This window comes from Oryctolagus cuniculus, chromosome 6, assembly GCF_964237555.1.
Source record: "Oryctolagus cuniculus chromosome 6, mOryCun1.1, whole genome shotgun sequence".
Lineage (NCBI taxonomy): Eukaryota > Metazoa > Chordata > Mammalia > Lagomorpha > Leporidae > Oryctolagus > Oryctolagus cuniculus.
This window is the reverse complement of record NC_091437.1, coordinates 61,859,565-61,880,038: the sequence shown is the minus strand read 5'-3', so window position 1 is coordinate 61,880,038 and position 20,474 is coordinate 61,859,565.

Sequence of the window (20,474 nt, the reverse complement as noted above, 5' to 3'; positions counted from 1 at the left end):
CTTCCCCTCCGTTTTCCAGCCTTCGTCTCCCACACTGACCCCAGTTCTCCTTTTCTCTCTGCCGGTGACATCGGCTTTCTTTCCTTCACACTGCACCCTCCTTCCTTAGCCTTCCCCCTCCATCCTGGCTGTGATGCCCACGCCCCCTCTACTGGAGAGCCTGAGACTGAGTGTACCCCTGTGTGGTCTGGGTGGGAAGGAGACTCCCGGTGGTGAACCCCCGCCCCCCCGCCCCGGCGCGCTGGAGACCCTGCCCTGGGAGTGGGGGTCCCGGCGCTAGACCACCTGAGACCAGGCTGTCCTAGCCTTGGGTCCCCAGGCTGGAAGTGGGGTGAAAGTCTAGACAATTCTGGGATCTGAAATCTAGAAACATAAAGGATCAGGGGACAAAAATCAATTAGTCTAGGGGTTATTAATTAAAACCAGAGAGCCGATTTTAGCCTGGAGGGTGGGACCTCGGAGTCTCACAGCACAACACCTGGGTTTGATTCCCTGCTGAGGCTGCTGGCTCCAGTGTCCTATGATGTGGACCCCAGGAGGCAGCGGTGAGATCTCAAGTACCTGGGTCCCTATCACCACCTGGGGGAGACTGGGGCTGCCTTCCTGGCTCCTGGCTTCACCCTGGCCCAGTCCCAGCCATTGCAGGCTTTTAGGAAGTGAACCAGGGGCCGGCGCTGTGGGGTAGCTGGTAAAGCCGCCACCTGCAGTGCCAGCATTCCATATGGGCGCCGGTTCGAGACCTGACTGCTCCACTTCTGATCCAGCTCCCTGCTATGGCCTGGGAAAGTGGTAGAAGATGGCCCAAGTCCTTGGGGCCCTGCACCCCAATGGGAGACCTGGGAGAAGCTCCTGGCTCCTGATTTCAGATCGGCACAGCTCTGACTGTTGGCGGCCATCTTAGGGAGTGAACCAGTGGATGGAAGACCTTTCTCTCTCTCTCTTTGCCTCTCTGTAACAACTACACCTTTCAAATAAATAAATAAATAAATGTTTTTAAAAATATTTTCTTTAGAGGAGAGGAAGATGAAAAACAGGGTCTGTGATGGGTGGGGCCACTGGCCACACAAATTCATCGCCCCTCCAGGAAGTGGACGAGGCGTCTGTAACTTGCTGGACTCCTGCTGCAGAGGTGGAAATGGTTGTGTGCCTTCCATACAGAGGCTCTAGGCCAGTGAGTTCCAGCCACCTTCTTTCCTCTCTGCCATGGGACTAAAATTCCTCCAAGGAGCACCTGCTCCATCCCTGGGGATCCCAGAGTGGAACCCCAGAGCCCCCCAGGCTCCCAGTGCACATGGAATGGAGTGAGAGGTAAATATGTCATGGGTTGTGAGGGTTTCTGGAACCATCTGACACTGCTGGATGGTCATGTGTCCCTGGTCTGTCCCCAGTCGGGGGTCAGAAGCTCCATCAAGCTGGTCCCAAGTTCCCAGACTGGACTATTCAGCTCAGGCTTCTCCCACCTGGAGGTGGGTCTATGTCCCTGCTGCTTTGACCACTGGGACCACTGTGAATGAATGATGCTGCGTGACTTCTGAGGTCAGGCCTTGAGAGCCCTTGCCGCTGCAGCCGTCGCCCTGTTGGAATGACGCTCTGAGACAACTGAACAGCCACACACATGGAGCAGGATGTCCCCACCCCATCCCATGCCATGCCAGCTCTCACGGCAGACACCAGGCAGCAGCCACAGGAATGAGTTCAGCTGGGACAGCACAGCCACACAGCCAACCAAGGAAGCGAAGGCAATAATGCACCCTATTATTGCAAACCAGCGTGGTTGGTTATGCAGCAATCTGTAACTAAGTAAGTGGCCTGGGGGAATGCAGTCTCTTCTCTGAGCCCATTTCTTTGCCTATAATATAGGTACAATGGTGATGCTTGCCACATAGAGTTGGGATGAGGTTCAGATTTTTAAAAGCAGGATGTGAAATTCATTCGTTTATTCACTTAACAGAGGAGAACTGAGCCCCCTACTCTGTGTGTGTCAGGCCCTGGGTCTCCTCTGGGATGCAGCCATGACTATGCCAGATAAACACCTGCTGAGCTGGAGGCAGATGAAGCAAGCCAGATCATTCTGGCTCCAGATACATGAAACAGAGTGCAGTCATGTCACATGGCCTGGAGTGAAACTGCTGAAGATCCTTCTGAGCGTGTGATACTGTAACTGAGCCAGGCCTGTGAGGTAGAAGCAACAGCCACACTGGGGAACAGAAAGTGCAAATGTCCTGCTGTGGGGACACGTTCGGCCTCCACAAGGAACCTGGAGCATGGAGGCGGGGCATAGCTGGGTGTCTTAGGGAGACAGGCAGTGGTCAGAGACAAGGTTGGCACAGGACGTGGGGAGGGGTGCTACAGGGGTGGTGGGTGACTTCATCTTCAATGTGAAGACCAGAGGAGGTTGGCGATAGGGTAGTGGTATCCTTCACCTACCGGGTTTGAGTCATGATTGGCCATGCAACTGATCAGGATGGCATTTGTCACTCCTCCCAGCTCTAAAAGTTTCCGGTCTGTACCAGATCTGGAAACTTCTGGAAGCTATTGAGCTCTTTGATCGTATGAAGAGTTATCATTGTCACGAATGGTCAGAATCGAGATTCCCTACCCTTTAAGAAGGCTTTGAGATCTGACTGCCCCAAATCTCTCCTTGCTCCGAATCGTACTAAGAACCAAGAGGCTGGTGGCCTCGTGGCGCAGCAGGTGAGGCCACCATTTGCAATGTCGGCATCCCACTTCGGCATGCTGGTTCCAGTCCTGGCTCCTCCGCTTCTGCTTTAGCCCCCACTAACGTGCCTGAGAAAGCAGCGGAAGACGGCCTAAGCATCTGGGCTCCTGTCACCCATGCGCAAGACCTCAGTGGAGTTCCAGGTTCCTTGCCCAGCTCCACCATTGTGGTCACGTCGGGGAATGAACCAGCAGATGGAAGATCTCTTTCTCTCTGTCTTCCTTTCTGTGCCACTTTGCCCTTTAAATAAATAAAATAAATCTTTCTTTTTTTTTTTTTAAAGAACCATCTTTCAAAGGAAGTGAAGTTTCTCATTCTGAGGAAGCCCAAACCACTGTCTGGCCAAACAGGGAAAGAACATGCTCTCTCTATAATGAGTAATCACTGCTCCGTCTGACTGCTTGACACTGGGAAGAAAAACTCCAGAAACCAACAATGCAGATTCAGAGTGATATGGGGGCAATAACATTCACCCTGGGGGTGTGGGGAGGGTCTGTGGAAAGTTCCAGTGGAAACCCATCGTCGTTGTCATCTGTTATTTCTGGTCTCTATCCTGGGCTCCATGGTAGCTCTGGGCTGTGGGGAGGCAGCCGAGGCTTGGCTTGGGCTATGTGGGTGCCCGATTTCCTGGCCATTGTATACTACAAGTCTTGAGAGAAGCCTTGGGGAAGGTCTCGGGGCTGAGTCCCCAGATGGATGCAGCTGGTTCCAGTCCCAGTGCCACGCCGGGGAGTCCGCTCTTAGCTGCTACCCCAGCAACTCTGAAACTGCCGCCTTAGGGTGGCTCATGAGATTGGTTGATACTCTACCGTCTTCTGCCTATGTCATCTCCGACAATTCTCACCGTGGCACTGGGTGGGAGAGCTTTCTCCCGGGTCATGAAGGAGAAAGCAGAAGCCGTGAAATTCAGAGGGCCCTGTGGCGATCTGGGGGATTCGCTCCACCCGGTCTCTACTTTTAAGCACTCTGCCTTCTGGACCCACTCCATTAGCAAAATAGACTCTTCTGTGGGAATTCAGGGTAAAGAATGATTCAGCTGAGTGGGGAGGGAGAAGGGGGTAATTTTTATAGCAGGTCTGGTAGCACAAATAGGGCGTTGTTCGTGGGAAGGGTGTGGAGGGGTGTTCCAAGCAGAGATGAGGCATTGAAGGATGTGAACATGGGGTGTTGATACGAAAGAAAGCAACTAGTGGACTGGAGGGTGGGCTGATGAGATGAGGGGGTGGCGGCATGGCTGGGGGGTGGGGATGGGGAGCTGGGGCAGGCTAAGGACTTAGAAGCCCTGCAACATCTTGCTCGGGGGCCTGGACTCCATCCTGGTGGGATGAAGAAGGGCCTGGGAGAGTCAGGGCACGCACAGGGGAGATGCTTCCTGGGAGAACATCTCCCTGGTAGCTGAGAGGAAAAGGAAGAGACTCAGGATTCAGGCCTTCTTCTTTTTTAAGATTTATTTTATTTATTTGAGAGGCAGAGTTACAGACAGAGAGAGAGGTCTTCCGTCTGCGGGTTTACTCCGCAAATGGCCACAAAACGGCTGGAGCTGGGCTGATCCAAAGCCAGGAGCCAGGAGCTTCTTCCAGGTCTCCCACATGGGTGCAGGGGCCCAAGGACCTGGGCCATCCTCTACTGTTTTCTCAGGTGCATTAGCAGGGAACTGGACAGGAAGAAGAGCAGCTGGGATTTGAACCGGTGCACATCTGGGACACCTGTGCTGCAGGTGGAGGCTTAGCCTACTATACCACTGTGCCAGCCTCGACACTCAGGCCTTCTGATCACAAGGTGCAGAAATGCCCCAAACCAACTCATGTGGGTGGGACTTTCTGGAAATCAAACTGTCAGTGTTCAGGGAACAGCAGATAAGACACAGAGTGTGGTCCCCTGGGGCCTCGGCCATCTTCAGATGACTTCTGCCCCTGCTCTCTGCCTATCCCAGCACATCATCTTTCTCGTCTTCTTGAGCAGCCTCTTGTCCCTAATTCCCAATGCTCCATCATCCATGCCTCCATGGTATTGCTCTTTTGGGCCTCTGCTTGGGCCTCATGACTGACAGCTCCAGGGCTCACCAAGGGCACGCTACAGTTCTCAATTCTCTTAATTGAGATCACCAGAAAGAATGCTCTCAGGGAAGGGTCTTGCAAAACAGCTAAGGAGAGAGGGATGCAGTATTCCCGAATGCTTGCTATGCAGCCTCTCCCTTAATCCTACAATCTCCTAGGGGGCTAAAGAACCCAGCCCCATCTTACAGAGAGGTGGAGGGACCTGTCCAAGGTCACAGGGTGAGCAAGTAGCTGAACGCGAGTCTGTGAGTGGACTTGCTCGGGCCGCGGTACCTAGCTGTTTGGTCAAACGTTGTTCTGGATGTTTCTGTGAGGGCGTTCTGGGTGAGATTTTCATTTAAGTTGGTGGATTTTGAGTACAACAGCTTGCCTTTTTCTTGTGGGTGGATCTAGCCAATCAGTTGAAGACTTGAATAGAACAAAAAGACTGACCTCCCCCAAGCAAGAAGGAATTCTGCCAGCAGAATTTGGGCCTGGACTGCAGCACTGATTCTCTCCTGGGTCCCCAGCCCACACACCCTGTGATGCTGGACTTGTCATTCTCCACAGTCATATGAGTCAAGTCCTTAAAATAAAATCCTTCTCTTGCTACACACACACACACACACACACACACACGAGTTCTTCAAAATATTGGTGGAAAAATAGAAATAAAAATATGAATTTTTGGGTGCAAATGTTTTTCATAATATGTGGAAAACATGTCATGCAGGGATTTCCAAAAGACTTAAAAAAAAAAAGACCATTATACGAAGAGTCTTTCCAAAGTTCATAGAAAATGCATGTAAGGAAGAACCTATACATGCATTTCAATTTCTTTGCACCAAAATGAACTCATCCCTTCACTTCCTTGTTTCCAGTATTGGAGAGCCCAGACCAACACACAGAGTGTGAACTATTAGCTATCTCCTACATCCAAGATAGATGAGAACACACAGCGCAGGTGGTGACATCCTGACTGACACAGGCAGCCCAGGACGGGAGACCCCAGGAAGAGAGGAGCTCAGAACCAAGGGAAAGAAAGTCCAGGAGTCACCCCGGGCTGAGCCTGGCACAGTCTGACCGTGTCATTCGTTAGAATCCCATCCAGCAAGGAGGTCAGGAGGTGAGCCCAGGGCCCAGCCAAAGCAGATCTGGGCAATACAAGCTGGTCTAGGAGGAGTGCTGCCCCCACAAGGGTTTCCAACCCTTTGCCTTGCCTTTGGTGGCTACAAAATCAGACACTTGCTTGCTTGCCCTCCGTGGCAGCCAGGGATTGCCATGTGACCTAATTCGGCCGATGGGACAGTAGGGTGGAGAAATTCACTCTTGCAACAGAAAAGACAGATACAAGGGACTTTTCCTGCTGCCCTGATTCGCCTTTCTTCTTTTTGATCTAGTAATGGAGCTAGTCGTGTTGTGACCGCTAGGGAAAGGCCAAGAGAACTGAAGAGAAACGGACTTAGAACCCAGACTTTGTAGGGCTCCTGGACCAACTCTGGAAACACCTGCTGCCCAACTGTTGTGCTTAGGAATGGATGAAGCACCTGGTGGTTGGCTCATCGTGAGTCAGAGTATCTGTCCTTTACAGTTGAGTGTGTCCTGATTCAAGGGTGAAATGTAGCATGTGTGCCTAATATGACCCCCATCCCCAATTTGCTACCCTTCAAGAGTGCAGCAACCCAACTTTCCTCCATTGAGACATCCTTTTTTTTCTTTTTAAAGATTTATTGGGGCCGGTGCTGTGGTGCAGTGGGTTAACGCCCTGGCCTGAAGCACCGGCATCCTGTATGGGTGCCGGTTCCAGTACCGGCGGCTCCTCTTCCAATTCAGCTCTCTGCTATGGCCTGGGAAAGCAGTACTAGATGGCTCAAGTCTTGGCCCTGCACCTGCCTGGGAGACCTGGAAGAAACTCCTTTCTCTTAGCACAGCTCCGGCCGTGCAGCCAACTGGGGAGTGAACCATCAGATGGAAGACCTCTCTCTCTCTCTCTCTCTCTCTCTCTCTTTCTCTGCCTCTCCCCTCTCTGTGTAACTCTTTCAATAATAGTTACAGACAGAGAGAGGGAGAGAAGGAGAGAGGGAGGAAGAGAGGAAAGGAAGGAGAAAGGGAGGGAGGAAGGGGGAGAGAGAGAGAGAGAGGTTTCTTCCATTTACTTGTTCACTCCCCAGGTGGTCACAATGGCCAGAGCTGAGCCAATCCAAAGCCAGGAGCCAGGAGCTTCTTCTGGGTCTCCCACACGGGCTCAGGGGCCCAAGCACTTGGGCCACCCTCCATTGCTTTCCCAGGCCATCATCAGGGAGCTGGATTGGGAGTGGTGTAGCCGGCACCCATATGGAATGCTGGCACTGCAGGAGGCTTCGCCTACTACGCTGTAGTGCTGTCGCAAGGACAGCCTTTCTTTGTGCTTTCTACCAAACACCCTGACAAGCTCAGATTTGGCCTTCAAGTTGCCAGGCTGGATCGCGTGCCTCTCCTATGAGCCTCCTTCACCAACCTACATTTGTCTTCCTGGCACCTGCCGTGTGGTCAGATGGAGACTTTGTCTCCCTCAGCAGACTCCCTGCTTGGGTCTCATCGCCCAGACCCCCCACAGATGCCCCTAGCTGCAAAGAAGACTTGCAAAGGGGCATTGTCACCCTTCCAGCTCCTTCAGTGCAAAGAGAGAGGACTGGAAATGGAAATGTTGGGTTGACCACTGGGCAACATCAGCCATCAATGATGGAATATTTTACTAAGTCCCTGGATGTTTTAACCATGATATTTTAATTTTTTTAAATTGAAATACTTTTTTTTCTGATGTGAAAGCAACAAAGCTTGTAAAAATAGAGATCCCATTTGCCACGGAGTGAGTTTCCTGAAATGAAAAAATCTTAGAACAACTAAATTTGTGGATCATCCAGATTTTAGCTACATGTAAAAATATTGGAGGTAGTTATTTGTAAAAATGGGGTCATGTCACAGTACCATCTGTTATCTAGTTTTCAGTTAAAGAATAGTCTAGACGTTTTTTGATATTTATGCAAATGGATAGAAGTTAGCCTTTTTAAATGATGGAATAGTGTCTGTGTTAACTCTCTGTACAACAAATTGCCACAAAATTAATGGCTTCAATAACACACATTTCTTGTTTCACAGGTTCTGTGGGTCATAGTTTCTGCCTAGCTGGGTTGAATTAGGGGTCTGCCAGGGCTGAATGCTCATCCGAGGGCTTGACTGGGGAAGTGATCTGTGCCGTGGTTGGACACAGATGGCTTGAGTGCCCCCCAAGTGTTGAAATGTAACCCCTACTGTGGGGTACTAAGAGAGTAGATATTGAATCTGTGATGTTCAGAGGTGGGGCCTTGGGGAGGTGATTGGATTAGGTTAAATCCTTGGGGTGGAGCCCTCGTCTTTGAATGCTGGTGGCATGATAAGACCAGAGGATACACAGACCATCTCTTTCCATGGTGCTCTGTGTTACTTTGGGATTCTACCAACAAGAAGGCCATCAGTAGATCTGGGCCCTCAACCTTGGACCAGAGCTGTGAGCCAGTTTCTCTTTATAACCTACCCAGTCTGGGAGTGTTATGGACTAAGACAACCCGCCTCCAAGCTCATTTACGTAGTTGTTGAAAGAACTCAGTTCCTTTGGAGTTGCTGGAGCGAGGGCCTCAGTCCTTTGGTGGTTGCTGGCCAGAAGCTGCCTGGGCATCTTTCCATGTGGTCCTTTCCAACATGGTCACTCGCTCCATCAAAGCCAGCAGGGCAGAGCACTGTGAGCAAGGGGAAACCAGAATCTTTTGTAGTCTAACCACAGAACTGAAGCTCTCTCAATATGGAGGTGTTCTATTAGCTAGAAGCAAGCTACAGGTCCCACCCATGTGCAAGGGGATGGCATTACATACAGGCCTGAACACCAGGAGCTGGGGGGTCAAGGAACCATTCTCTCTTATGATATTCTAGTCATTCAACTAGGTGGTTTCTAGCTTTCTCATTGACATCAATAAGGTCATCATCCTGGGACTTGTTTCTTGATGAACTGATTGAACACTTTTTTGGGGAAAGTTCTTCAAGGTAGAATTTCTTATTCTAAGGATAAACAGAGTAAGGGCCCTCCCAAAGGTTGACCAAATGAATATAAACCAAATGCATTGACTCTTTCCTACTGCCTCTCTGACAGTGGACTCTTTTTTTTTTTTTTTTTTTTTTTTTTTTTGACAGGCAGAGTGGACAGTGAGAGAGACAGAGAGAAAGGTTTTCCTTTTCCATTGGTTCACCCCACAATGGCCACTGTGGCTGGCGTGCTGTGGCCAGTGCACCACGCTGATCCGAAGCCAGGAGTCAGGTGCAGGTGCCTCTCCTGGTCTCCCATGTGGGTGCAGGACCCAAGGACTTGGGCCATCCTCCACTGCACTCCCGGGCCGCAGCAGAGAGCTGGACTGGAAAAGGAGCATCCAGGACAGAATCCAGTGCCCCGACTGGGACTAGAACTTGGAGTGTCGGCACTGCAGGCAGAGGATTAGCCTATTGAGCCGCGGCACCAACGGCCAACAGTGAACTCTTAATAGTCTGTTAACTATTTTTTAATGTGGCAACTAGAAACTGGAAGCTCGGTTTCAGTGTGCAATTCTTTGTTTCTAATGTAAGATTGAGTATGTTTTCTTGTTACCAACTACTTGTTTTGGTTAGGATCATTCGATTAACAGATAATTAAAAAAAAAAACTACTGGAACTAGCTTAAGAACAAAAAGAAATGCAGAAAGTGCATTTTCTAAGAATGCAGAACAGCTTCAGAAGCGAATCACTGCTGTGCTTTATGGGCTGTGACACAACACCCACCCCAACTCCCAGAAGTCACTCCCTTCATTCCTCCCTCTCTGGGGACTCCAGAGGCTTTATCTCCATTTCTCTTGGTCCATCTGTTCCACTTTCCTTTGTTACTGATAGGATTTTCCACTTATTCAGAAAGCAAGCTTTCTGATAGCTTGCTTTTGGTTTCCAATATAAAACACAGCCATAATAAACAGATTTCATTAATGTGAAGTGAAATGTTAAAGTGCAATTCCCACCCTAACCGCTTCTCTCAGTGATGTTGACAATGAACAATTTAATGTGTATCATTCTAGGTGGTGCTTTCCCCTGTTGATAAAAGTGATGCTGTTGATGGTGATAGTGATGGTGGTGGTGGTGGTGATGGTGGTGGTGGTTATGGTGACCATGGTGATGGTGATGGTAATGATGATAGTGATGGTGATGATGACGTTGTTGATGATGCTGTTGATGGTGGTGGTGATGATGATGGTGGTGGTGATGGTGATGGTGGTGGTGGTGGTGGTGATAGTTTTGGTGATATTGATCATGGTGATGGTGATGGTGATGACAGTGTTGATGGTGATGATGATGTTGATAGTGGAGATAGTGATGATGGTGGTGACGATGCTGATAGTGGTGATAGTGATGATGGTTACCTTGGTGGTGATGATAATGATGGTGATGGTGGTGGTGGCTATAGGTGGCTACATTTTAGGTTATTTCTTGCATTGTTATTGAAGTATTACATGTTTTAATACTCTTTTAAATAACTATTTGAAGAAAAACCAACTCTTCTTCATCGATGAGAGAACTGAGGCATAGAGAGGTTGACTACTTTCCCCCAACCATACAACTAGTAAGGTTGGATTCAGGATTCAATTCTAGGCCATTTGAATCTTAAACTCAAACACACATCCTGTAAGTATACTTTTAAACAATATATTTAAAATAATAACCCCAATATTTTTATCTACATCCAGATTTGTGTTTTTAATAACTGAATGGTGTCCCATGTATGGATGCACTGTACTTTTTCATGTCCAGTCTTCCATTGATGACACTTGCATTGTTTCCTGCTCTCATCTCATAGCATGCCTTACAATGGGTTTGACTTGGTGGCGGTGACTGGCCTTGTCCTGGAATGACCTTTCAGCTGAACTCCTCACCAGCTCACAGCTCTGTGACTCATCTCTTCATCTAGGTCTCCAAAAGAAGCTCAGATGGGTCCCAGGCCAGCAGGTGAGCACATATGGCCACCTCTCCCAGGAGCTGGCAGGAAGGAGGGTCTTCAGAAGGGTTGGATTGGACAAGCAGTCTGTTTAACACCTTCCTTGACTTCTCCTTCCAGCAGAGCTTGTTCCTGTCCTTCTCTATTTTCTATTAGGTCATTCCTTTTTTTTTTTTTTTACTGACTCTTACAAGCTCATTGAATATCAAGTGTTGTCTCTCATACATTTTGCAAATTATATTTTCCCATTTTGTCATTTGTCTCCATTTCCTTTTATTTTTATATTATTTTTATGTTTTTTTGCCTTACATTTATTTATTTATTTTTACTTTAATGATTTTTAAATTTATTTATTTGAAAGACAAAGTTACAGAGAGAGAGGGAGAGAGAGAAAGAGGGAGACAGACCTTCCATCTGCTGATCCAGTCCCCTAAAGGCAGAGTGACACACAGAGAGGAAGATCTTCCCTCTATGAAATCATCCCCCAGGTAGCCACAATGGCTGGGGCTGGGCCAGGCCAAAGCTGGAGCCCAGAACTCCTTACAGGTCTCATACGGGTGGCAGATGCCCAAGTAACTTGGAGCACCTTCTGCCCTCTCACATGCATTAGGAGGGAGCTTGATCAGAAGCAGAGCAGCCGAAACTTCAATCAGTGCTCTGATCCGGGACGCCAGTGTTGCAAGCAGTAGCTTCACCTGCTATGCCACAATGCCTTATCTGTAATCTTCAAATCAGTTTCCAACTTGTTTTTCACAGCCTAATCAGTCGGATTCAGATTCCAATAATGCTCCCAGCACAGTCGCCTGCGTAGCACGCCTTTCCCCATGAAGCTGAGGTGCCTGGATGTCTTACCATACCACTGTCTGCAGTGGCTACCAACAGGGCCATATTGAGGGGCACAGACTTCAGTTCTGGGCCCTGCTCTGCCACTCATGGGCGTGTGGCCTGGGGCATGTTTCTTGACATTTCTGGGCTCATGTTTCCTTCTTTGTAAAGTGGGAATCTTCAGGTTCCTGACTCATGAGATTGCTGCAGAATGAAACGATGGACCGCATGCAAATCACTCCATAAATAGCCTCATGAATATGATTTCCTAATTATCCTCCCCACCACGCACCTGTGCCTGGTTCCGTCTGTCTGCACTGCTCCACACCCACACCACTTACAACCCCTTAGTTTTGGAGCACAGTTTAGTAGCCTCTAGACTGTAAGCTCCCTGAGGACAAGCATGGTGTCTGTATCCTCAGTGCCTGGAATGCAGTAGGTGCTCAAGAAATAACCCCTGGAAGTGCAAATGAGCAATGTGCACTCCCCACTTAATCTATTTCTCCAACATTTCCTTGGCTACTCTTGAGCATTTTTTTCTCCCTAATTAATTTTAATCAATTGTCATGATCTTCTGTTAAGAGCTAATGGGCTTTTTAATGGCATTACCACAAATGAATGGAGATCATTTGAAGAGCATTGGCTTCCCCTGACCCAGGAACACGATCCACACCGCATTTCCCCAGCCCTGCCTATATGCTTTGCCAAGCTGCCTCGTTCCTCGCTGTTGGCCTTGCCAGGCTGCCTGGACACGCATTCCCCGGGTACTTGACTTCCTTCTGTGCTTTTGAAGGATGCCTCTTCTCTGGCGGTGTAGTGGCTGAGCACGTAGGGTGTTGGGCAGGAATCCTTTCATGCTGGCATCGCTGGGTATGTGCCCTTGACTTTGCAGTGCAGCAGATCTGGGGGGTGGGACCCACTTGATAAGCAGGCAGAAATTGCACACCCTCCCGGAGTCTGCTTAGGTGTCTGTTCAAGAAGTGACATCTGCTCCCCAGCCTTGCCGTCACATCCAACACGATGATGTAGGTGAAACTCGGGAGGATGCCTCATAGGAGTGCAAACATGCAAGAAATGTCTGCTCCCGGGACTACTTAGTGAGGTTACAGGCATGCATACTTTATTACTCTAAGCAGTGTGTTATCAGGCTGAATATTCTGCTATTACCATATGCAAAAATTACATGACACCCCACCATCTGCTCTGTCTCTTTGGTAGCTAGGGAGCTGCTCTCTTTGCTAAACACTCAGGTTCTGTACTTGGTCTGATGATGCTTGGGGGGTTCCAGAAGGGGGTGTTGATTAGATTGCTCTACCTAAGACCTGGTGGAGACTGGAGATGGGGCATCAAATGCTGGGGGGGATGAGTAGGGGTTACTGGGCGGGGGAGGAAGGGCTTCCTAAGGAGAGAGAAGAGCAAGCAGGGTAGGAGGCAGTGTAGAGGAGTGGGCAAAGTGTGATGGGGATTTGGGAGAAAAATCCACTCCCCTTCCCACTGCCTCCACCCCTGCTCCTTTGCATGGCTAAACTCGGAAGTTCTGAGCAGACTCAATCCCCTCACTTTTTTTTTTTTTTTGACAGGCAGAGTGGACAGTGAGAGAGAGAGATAGAGAGAAAGGTCTTCCTTTGCCGTTGGTTCACCCTCCAATGGCCGCCGCGGCCGGCGCGCTGTGGCCGGCGCACCGCACTGATCCGAAGGCAGGAGCCAGGTGCTTCTCCTGGTCTCCCATGGGGAGCAGGGCCCAAGGACTTGGGCCATCCTCCACTGCACTCCCTGGCCACAGCAGAGAGCTGGCCTGGAAGAGGGGCAACCAGGACAGAATCCGGCGCCCTGACCGGGACTAGAACCCGGTGTGCTGGTGCCGCAAGGCAGAGGATTAACCTATTGAGCCACAGAGCCTGCCAATCCCCTCACTTTTGAGGCAGGGAGGCAACCACCCTGAGCACCCTGCAGTGAACTTGGGGACACAGCCCCCATCCTCCCCCCTTGCCTGGCCTCCCAGGCAGGCTCCTTGTTGGCGGAGCACAGCAGAGAGCCAGGAACTGGGGACAGCAAGGCTTTGAGGCGGAGAGGTGGAGGTCATCACAGCCAGACCCTGTGTGTCCATCGCCGAGAGAGGAATGACCAAGTGCGCAGTACTGACCTCACCAGCCAGGCTCCATTGCAGGCCCATTGTTGGTATCAACTCATGAACTCCCCACCACAACCCTTCGAGACAGGTGCTCATCTCAAACAGCATCCCTAATTTGCTTATAGGGAAACTGAGCCCCTCACAGAGAGGTTAGGCACTTGTCCCAGGTTGTCCAGCTTCTGAGAGGCAGAACTGGGGCCTGGACGTAGGCTCCCTGGCCTCACGTCTGAGGTTGAGGGAACCCCACCCCTGTCTCTTTAACCTGCATCAGGCCAGCAGGGCCGCTGCTTCCATCCTTGGGCGGGAGCTGCCCCTCTGTGCCCCCTGCCCTGTGAGACGTGCTAAGGCTGGGATGCATCCAAATATTGAGCTGGGGCTGCAAGTAGCGTAGGCTCTTACAAGACATCCCCTCGGAGGGAGCCAGTGAGAGCGGTCAAAGCCAGCAGCAGGGTCGGCACTGTGGTGTAGCGGGTAAAGCCGCTGCCTAGGTGGGATGAGCGGGTGTGTGTGTGTGTGTGTGTGTGTGTGTACCGGGCGGGGGAGGAAGGGGTTCTTAGGGAGAGAGAACAGCGAGCGGGGTAAGAGGCAGTATAGAGAAGGAGTGGGCAAAGCTTAACCCACTGCGCCACAGCACCAGCCTCTATTATTGTTTCTAAAGATCAGGTCTGGATCGTAAGGGCGCAGCCTTGGGTTTGGAGCCACCCGGATTGTTTTCACAAGACTGGTGCCAATCGGAATCTCTGGAGGCGGGGAGGGGGAGGAGCATCCCAGGGGCGTGGGGAAGAGCTGGTTCCAGCTCCCAGGAGTTTGCATCCAACGGGGGAGAGAGGACTGGAGGGCTTGCTTAGTTTCTTCATTTGGATGTTTGGATGTGACAAGTTAAAAGCATCGAAGGCAAGGGAAGGGGAGCGAGTTGGGACAGCTCTGAGGACAAACCATTGGCAGGACGACAGGAAGCTATCGATGCACAAGCCCAGAGCTGTGACCGTCACCTTGCACAGGGCTGAGCAGGTGAATGGTACGCAGTAAAATCAAGGCTAATTCAAAAAGTTCATGGAAAGTGCAATGAAAACCTCAATTTATTTTGGTGCTAAATATTTCCCTAATCTATGTGCATGAGGGGTCTTCAAAAACTCATGACAAATGTGTATTACTAAAAAAAAGTATGGGGGCTGGTACTGTGGCACAGCTTTGGCCATTGTGGCCAATTAGGGAGTAAACCATCAGATGGAAGGCCTCTCTCGCCATCTCTTTTTTTTTTTTCTTTCGACAGGCAGAGTTAGACAGTGAGAGAGAGAGAGAGAGAGAGAGAGAGAGAGAGAAATGTCTTCCTTCTGTTGGTTCACTCCCCAAATGGCCGTTATGGCCGGCGCACTGTGCTGATCCGAAGCCAGGAGCCAGGTGCTTCTTCCTGGTCTCCCATGTGGGTGCAGGGCCCAAGGCTTGGGCCATCCTCCATTGCCCTCCTGGGCCACAGCAGAGAGCTGGACTGGAAGAGGAGCAACCGGGACTAGAACCCGGGATGCCGGCACCGCAGACAGAGGATTAGCCTAGTGAGCCTTGGCGCCGGCAGATTCTCTCGCCATTCCTACCTCTTTCTGTAACTCTGGCTTTCAAATAAATAAAATAAATCTTTAAAAAAAGATAAAGAAAAAAGTATGCATGGATTTCAAAATACTTTGCAACGTAATAAACTTATCTTTTTAAAAAAGATTGATTTATTTAGTTGAAAGTCAGAGTTACATAGAGAGAAGGAAAGACAGGAAGAAATCTGCTGTCCTCTGGTTTATTCCCCAATTGGCTGCAATGGTCGGGGCTGGGATAGGCTAAAGCCAGGAGCCAGCAGCCAGCAGCCAGGAGCTTATTCCCGGTCTCCTACATGGGTGCAGGGACTCAACCACATGGGCCATCTTCTACTGCCTTCCCAGGCACATTAGCAGGGAGCTGGACAGGAAGTGGAGCAGCTAGGACATGAACCAGCACCCATATGGGATGCCTGAGTCACAGGTGATGGCTTAACCTGCTACTCCACCACACAGGCCCCGAAACTTATTTTTTAATCCTATTCTCCCACACTTTTAAAAGCACCCTCATAGTTGCATAACGAAAGAAAGAAAAATTAAATGAGCTCATGCATTCTTTAATGTTTTAACTCGTATCTTCTAGTGTCTGTGTTCTCTCTGCATTGGTTTCTAGGATGGTGTAAGAAAATGCCATCAGTTGGGTGGCTTAAACAGGGGACAGTTCTTGCCTCACAGTTCTGGAGGCTGGAATTGCATAATCGAGGTGTGGATGGGACAGGTTCCTTCTGAGAGTGGTGTGGAGAACCTGTTCCCCGCTTCTCAGCTCTCTGTCTTCACATCTCTTCTCTCTGTCCATGCGTCTCTGTGTCCTGATACCCCCCCCTCCCCATTTATAAGGACACCATCACAATGGTTAAGGCCACTCTGATGACCTCAGCCAGTCATCGGCAAAGACTCTTGCTGTGGCTGGGATTTTGCAAAAGCAGAGACACTAAGGATTGGTTGCCTGCTATCAAGTAGCTCACAAACTGGAGGCAGACGCGTGCAGAAATACCAGCAGGGAAAGGCAGCCACTGGCACCGGGCAGGGGAGAGGGGCCGCCAGCAGACAGTTCAGGCTGTCACGGTCCTCAGTCCCATACAGACACGTCCTGGCTGCCTATTTGCATTTATTAGCCACGTTCACTGGCCAGGTATTTGGGGAGCTACTTCTTTTTTCCTCAGTGAACAGGAAGCTTTAGGGAAAAAAAATAGCAGATTTCCAAACCTGCTTCAACCTGACTTCTCTCAGGAGCTCTTGTCAACAATTCTAAGATGAACCTCGGGCCCAGGTATCTCAAACATCTCTTTGCCCACCTGCTAATTCTGCCTCACATCTCACACTTAGGAAAAGCACGTGTTCCTCTGTCTGATTCTACCCCAGCCCAGCTCCAAAATGAATCCCACCAGCCCTCAGCTGGACCCTCCCAGGGCGAGCAAGGTGAATTCAGTTCTACCTTGGGGTGGGTGCTTGTGTGTCTGGCAGGGTCAGGGGGTGGCTTCGGTTTTCTGGAAGCCCTAATAATGGAAAGCATCAGAGGCTGGGACCCCTGATAGCCCCGGGGGCGGGTGGAATGAGATTTGTTGTTGTTTAAAGACTGTGGAGTTTTTGGTCACAAGGCACCACAGGGGGGCGCTGTGAGAGGGTGTGGCAGGCTCAGGACCGTTTCTTGGGGAGTGTGGGGTTGCCCTGGGGGATTCTAAGGTGGGATTAAGGAAGCAAAGTGTGGGCGAAAGCAGCGCAGGAATCCATTGGCTCTCTCCTTGCATTTTATCTTGGGGGCTTTCGTGTATTTTATCTTACCGCATAGCAGCATCACCCACACTCCCAGCGTGGCATGTGGCCCCAGATCGGCTTTGTCTCTGCTCCAAGACAGCTGCAGCAGGGCCGGTCTGGGCCGAACCGCTGAGGCTCAGTTTATATTCTGTGAGCATCCAACATTGTTTATGTAAGCTGGAAATATCATGGTCTGGCTGCCACAGAGCCATTCGGAAAGCAGTGCTGGGGGTGCAGGGGCCCAAGGACTTGGGCCATCTTCTACTGCTTTCCCAGGCCATAGCAGAGAGCTGGATCGGTAGTGGAGCAGCCGGGTCTTGAACCGGCGCTCATATAGGATGCCGGTACTGCAGGCGGCAGCTTTACCCACTACACCAGCCTATGCTTTTATCTCAACAAAGCCAGTCTATGCCTGTGTCCCCACAATGCCAGCCTATGCCTATGTCGCACTAATACCAACACCATGCCTTTACGCATGCTGTTCTCTCCCTTGAACACCTCCATTTCTTTCTTTTTTTGAAATATATTTGCCCATTCATTTGAGAGTCCGAGTGCTCTTATCCACCAATTCACTCCCCCAAATGTCTACGCCTTCTGGGCTTGGCTGACGCTGAGAGCTGGGAATTAGACCCCGGTCTCCCACATGGGGAGCAGGATCCCAACTGCCCGAGCCGTTGCCACCGCCTCCCGGAGTGCACAGAGGCAGGAAGCTGGAGTCGGGAGCCGGAGTCTGGAATCAAACCCATGTACTGCGGTGTGGGCTGGGGGCTGCTCACCCACTAAGCCCAGCTTAGTGTGCCCCTTTCTTGGTCTGCTGACTCTGCCCCCCGCTCACTCGGCCAGTCTCAGCTCTTTCTCGAACTTTCTTTGCTTGGACTGTGTCCCCTTCCAGGCTCCTTCCTGCCTGTACTCACAGCTGATGTCAGACTGCCTGATGCCAGACTCCTTCTGTCGGCTTCACCTCCTGAGCCCCAGAACTGGGCCAGGTCCTCAGACACAGCGGATACTTAGTAAACACAGGTACTTTAAGTCTTTAGGATAGGGGCCGGGGGCCGGTGCGGTGGCGCAGTAGATTATTCCTTCACCTACGGTGCCGGTGCCGACATCCCATATGGGTGCCGGTTCTAGTCCCGGCTGCTCCTCTTCTAAACCAGCTCTCTGCTATGGCCTGGGAAAGCAGTAGAAGATGGCACAAGTGCTTGGGCCCCTGCACCCATGTGGGAGACCCAGAAGAAGCTCCTGGCTCCTGACTCCTGGCTTTGGATCGCACAGCTCCAGCCGTTGTGGCCATTTGGGGAGTGAACCAATGAATGGAAGATCTTTCTCTCTGTCTCTTCCTCTCACTGCCTATAACTCTAACTCTCAAATAAATAAAATAAAATCTTTTTTTAAAAAAATGTCTTTTGGATAAACAACTTTAACCCCCACACAGCCTCAGAGGCAAGGATTCGCTTTGTGTGGGGAGTGTACTCACTGCTGGGAGACAGCAAGGATCCTACTGGATCCCAAGAGGTAATCCAGTGGCCCAGAGTTTAGGCTATGGAGTGTGGCATACCTGGGTTCAAATCCTGCCCCTGCCATGTGCTAGCTGCGGCCCAGGACACAGGCTTCCCACCATTCTGTGCCTCAGTTTTCCCACCTGGATAATGGGGATGATAATAGAATCTTCTACACCCATCTCACGCTCCATCCCACCAACCAACTCACGCATAGCTGCGTTAACTATGCTTTGCCAGAAAGCAGAGAGGAATGGCTCCTCGTTGGACAGTTCGACCTCTGGCCTTTCTGGTCAAAGGCTGGAGGTATTTGGGATAGGCTCTGTTTCTGGCTTTGATGTGAGGGCTCCCCGACCCTTGCTGTCTGCAGCTCTTAGCTCAGCCCAACCCGAGTGGCCCAGCAACCAGAACACTGGGACCTGTCCATCCTGGGAGCAAGGAAGCCACTTCTCTCATCAACACCAGGGAGCTTACCACATCCTGCTAAGGCTCTCTGCAGGAACAGAAAGCTCTAGCTATTGCAATTACCCGTGCCACGGCTGGAGTTCTTATTCACATGCACTCTCTTGAATTTCCCGACTACTCGCCGAGTCCAAGGCCCTGGGCAGTGGCCTGCTGATGCTCGCTGGACAGCAGTAGACATCACCCTTACAGGTGCTGTGTGATAACTTCTGGCTGGTAGCCTGTGCGTTGTGGGTCACTCCTGGGCCAAGGCCAATGATAGCCAGTGTGCCTCCTCTGTCCCTTTCCTTGCCCTGCCCGGGGACCTTGGAGACTGTGAGTTCCAGCAGTGCTGGGGGTCAGGCTCGGAGCCACCGCTAGTCCTGCTATGTCAGGGTATATTCATGACCCCAGCAAAGCCCAGACTAACCCTAACTAATGCAGGATTACTTTGCTCACTTCTATATATATTATATATATATACATTTATATATATATATATATTCTATATATAGTCCAGGAAATCTGGACTTGAGGTGGATTTGTTCAAGGTCATCCAACGAATAAATGGCGGTGTTGGAAATGTGCAAGCATTTTCACTCGGGAGAACCCAGTAAACCATAGCAAGGGGTCTGAGGTGGCCAGGTGAGACGAGAGATTCTGGGCTGATCCATTAGACGAGCTAAGTAGGTGAGGGGCTCCGGCCTTGGCCCAGGAAGTAGGGTTCAGATGTGAAATTGAGGCTGTAGGTCAGAAAAAGCTTTAAGAAGGGCCTTTGTATCTAGAGATGAGCAGAACAAAGCCGTATATGGCGGAGACATGAGATCAACTCTTCCAGAGGTCATTGCCAAGGATAAGAGGTCTCCCAAGTTGAAAACAGGAGCAGAGCCTGAGAATGCAGTCAAGGCTTGGAGGAGGGAAAGACACTTGCTCAAGGGATGCCCTGCTATGTCTTGTCTTTGTTCCCATCCCTGGCACAGAGCTGCACAATCCTTTGGAATTTTCTGAGTTTGAAGTGTGCCTTTGTTCTGCTAATGAGGTGACCCCATAGCAGGGCCCCTAGGTAGCTTCCGGATGGGGGCTGATCACCAGAATGAACAACAAAAGGGTGAGAACCAATGCAGACCATGCTCAAACACAAGGCAACGTGATTTAATCAATTATATCTCTACCATTGAGCCCGGGGATGTGCCAGATCCGTAGAGAGCGGTCACAGTACCTCTGCATCCCCCTCTTCAGACTTTGCTGTGCCTGTGTCTTCCCTGGGCTGATCCTCCTCTGGATCCTTCATAGCAAAACTGCAGTCGTGAGCATAGTTCCTTCAGTGAGCTCTGTGCGTCACTCTAGAGAAATGATGGGCCCCGAGGGGCTCGTGGGAACCAGCTGTTCAGCAGTGTGCATGGTTCCTCTGGGTGCTGCTGGCCTCCGATGTGGAGGGAGTCTCCTGGAGGCCTGGGCTCTCAGTC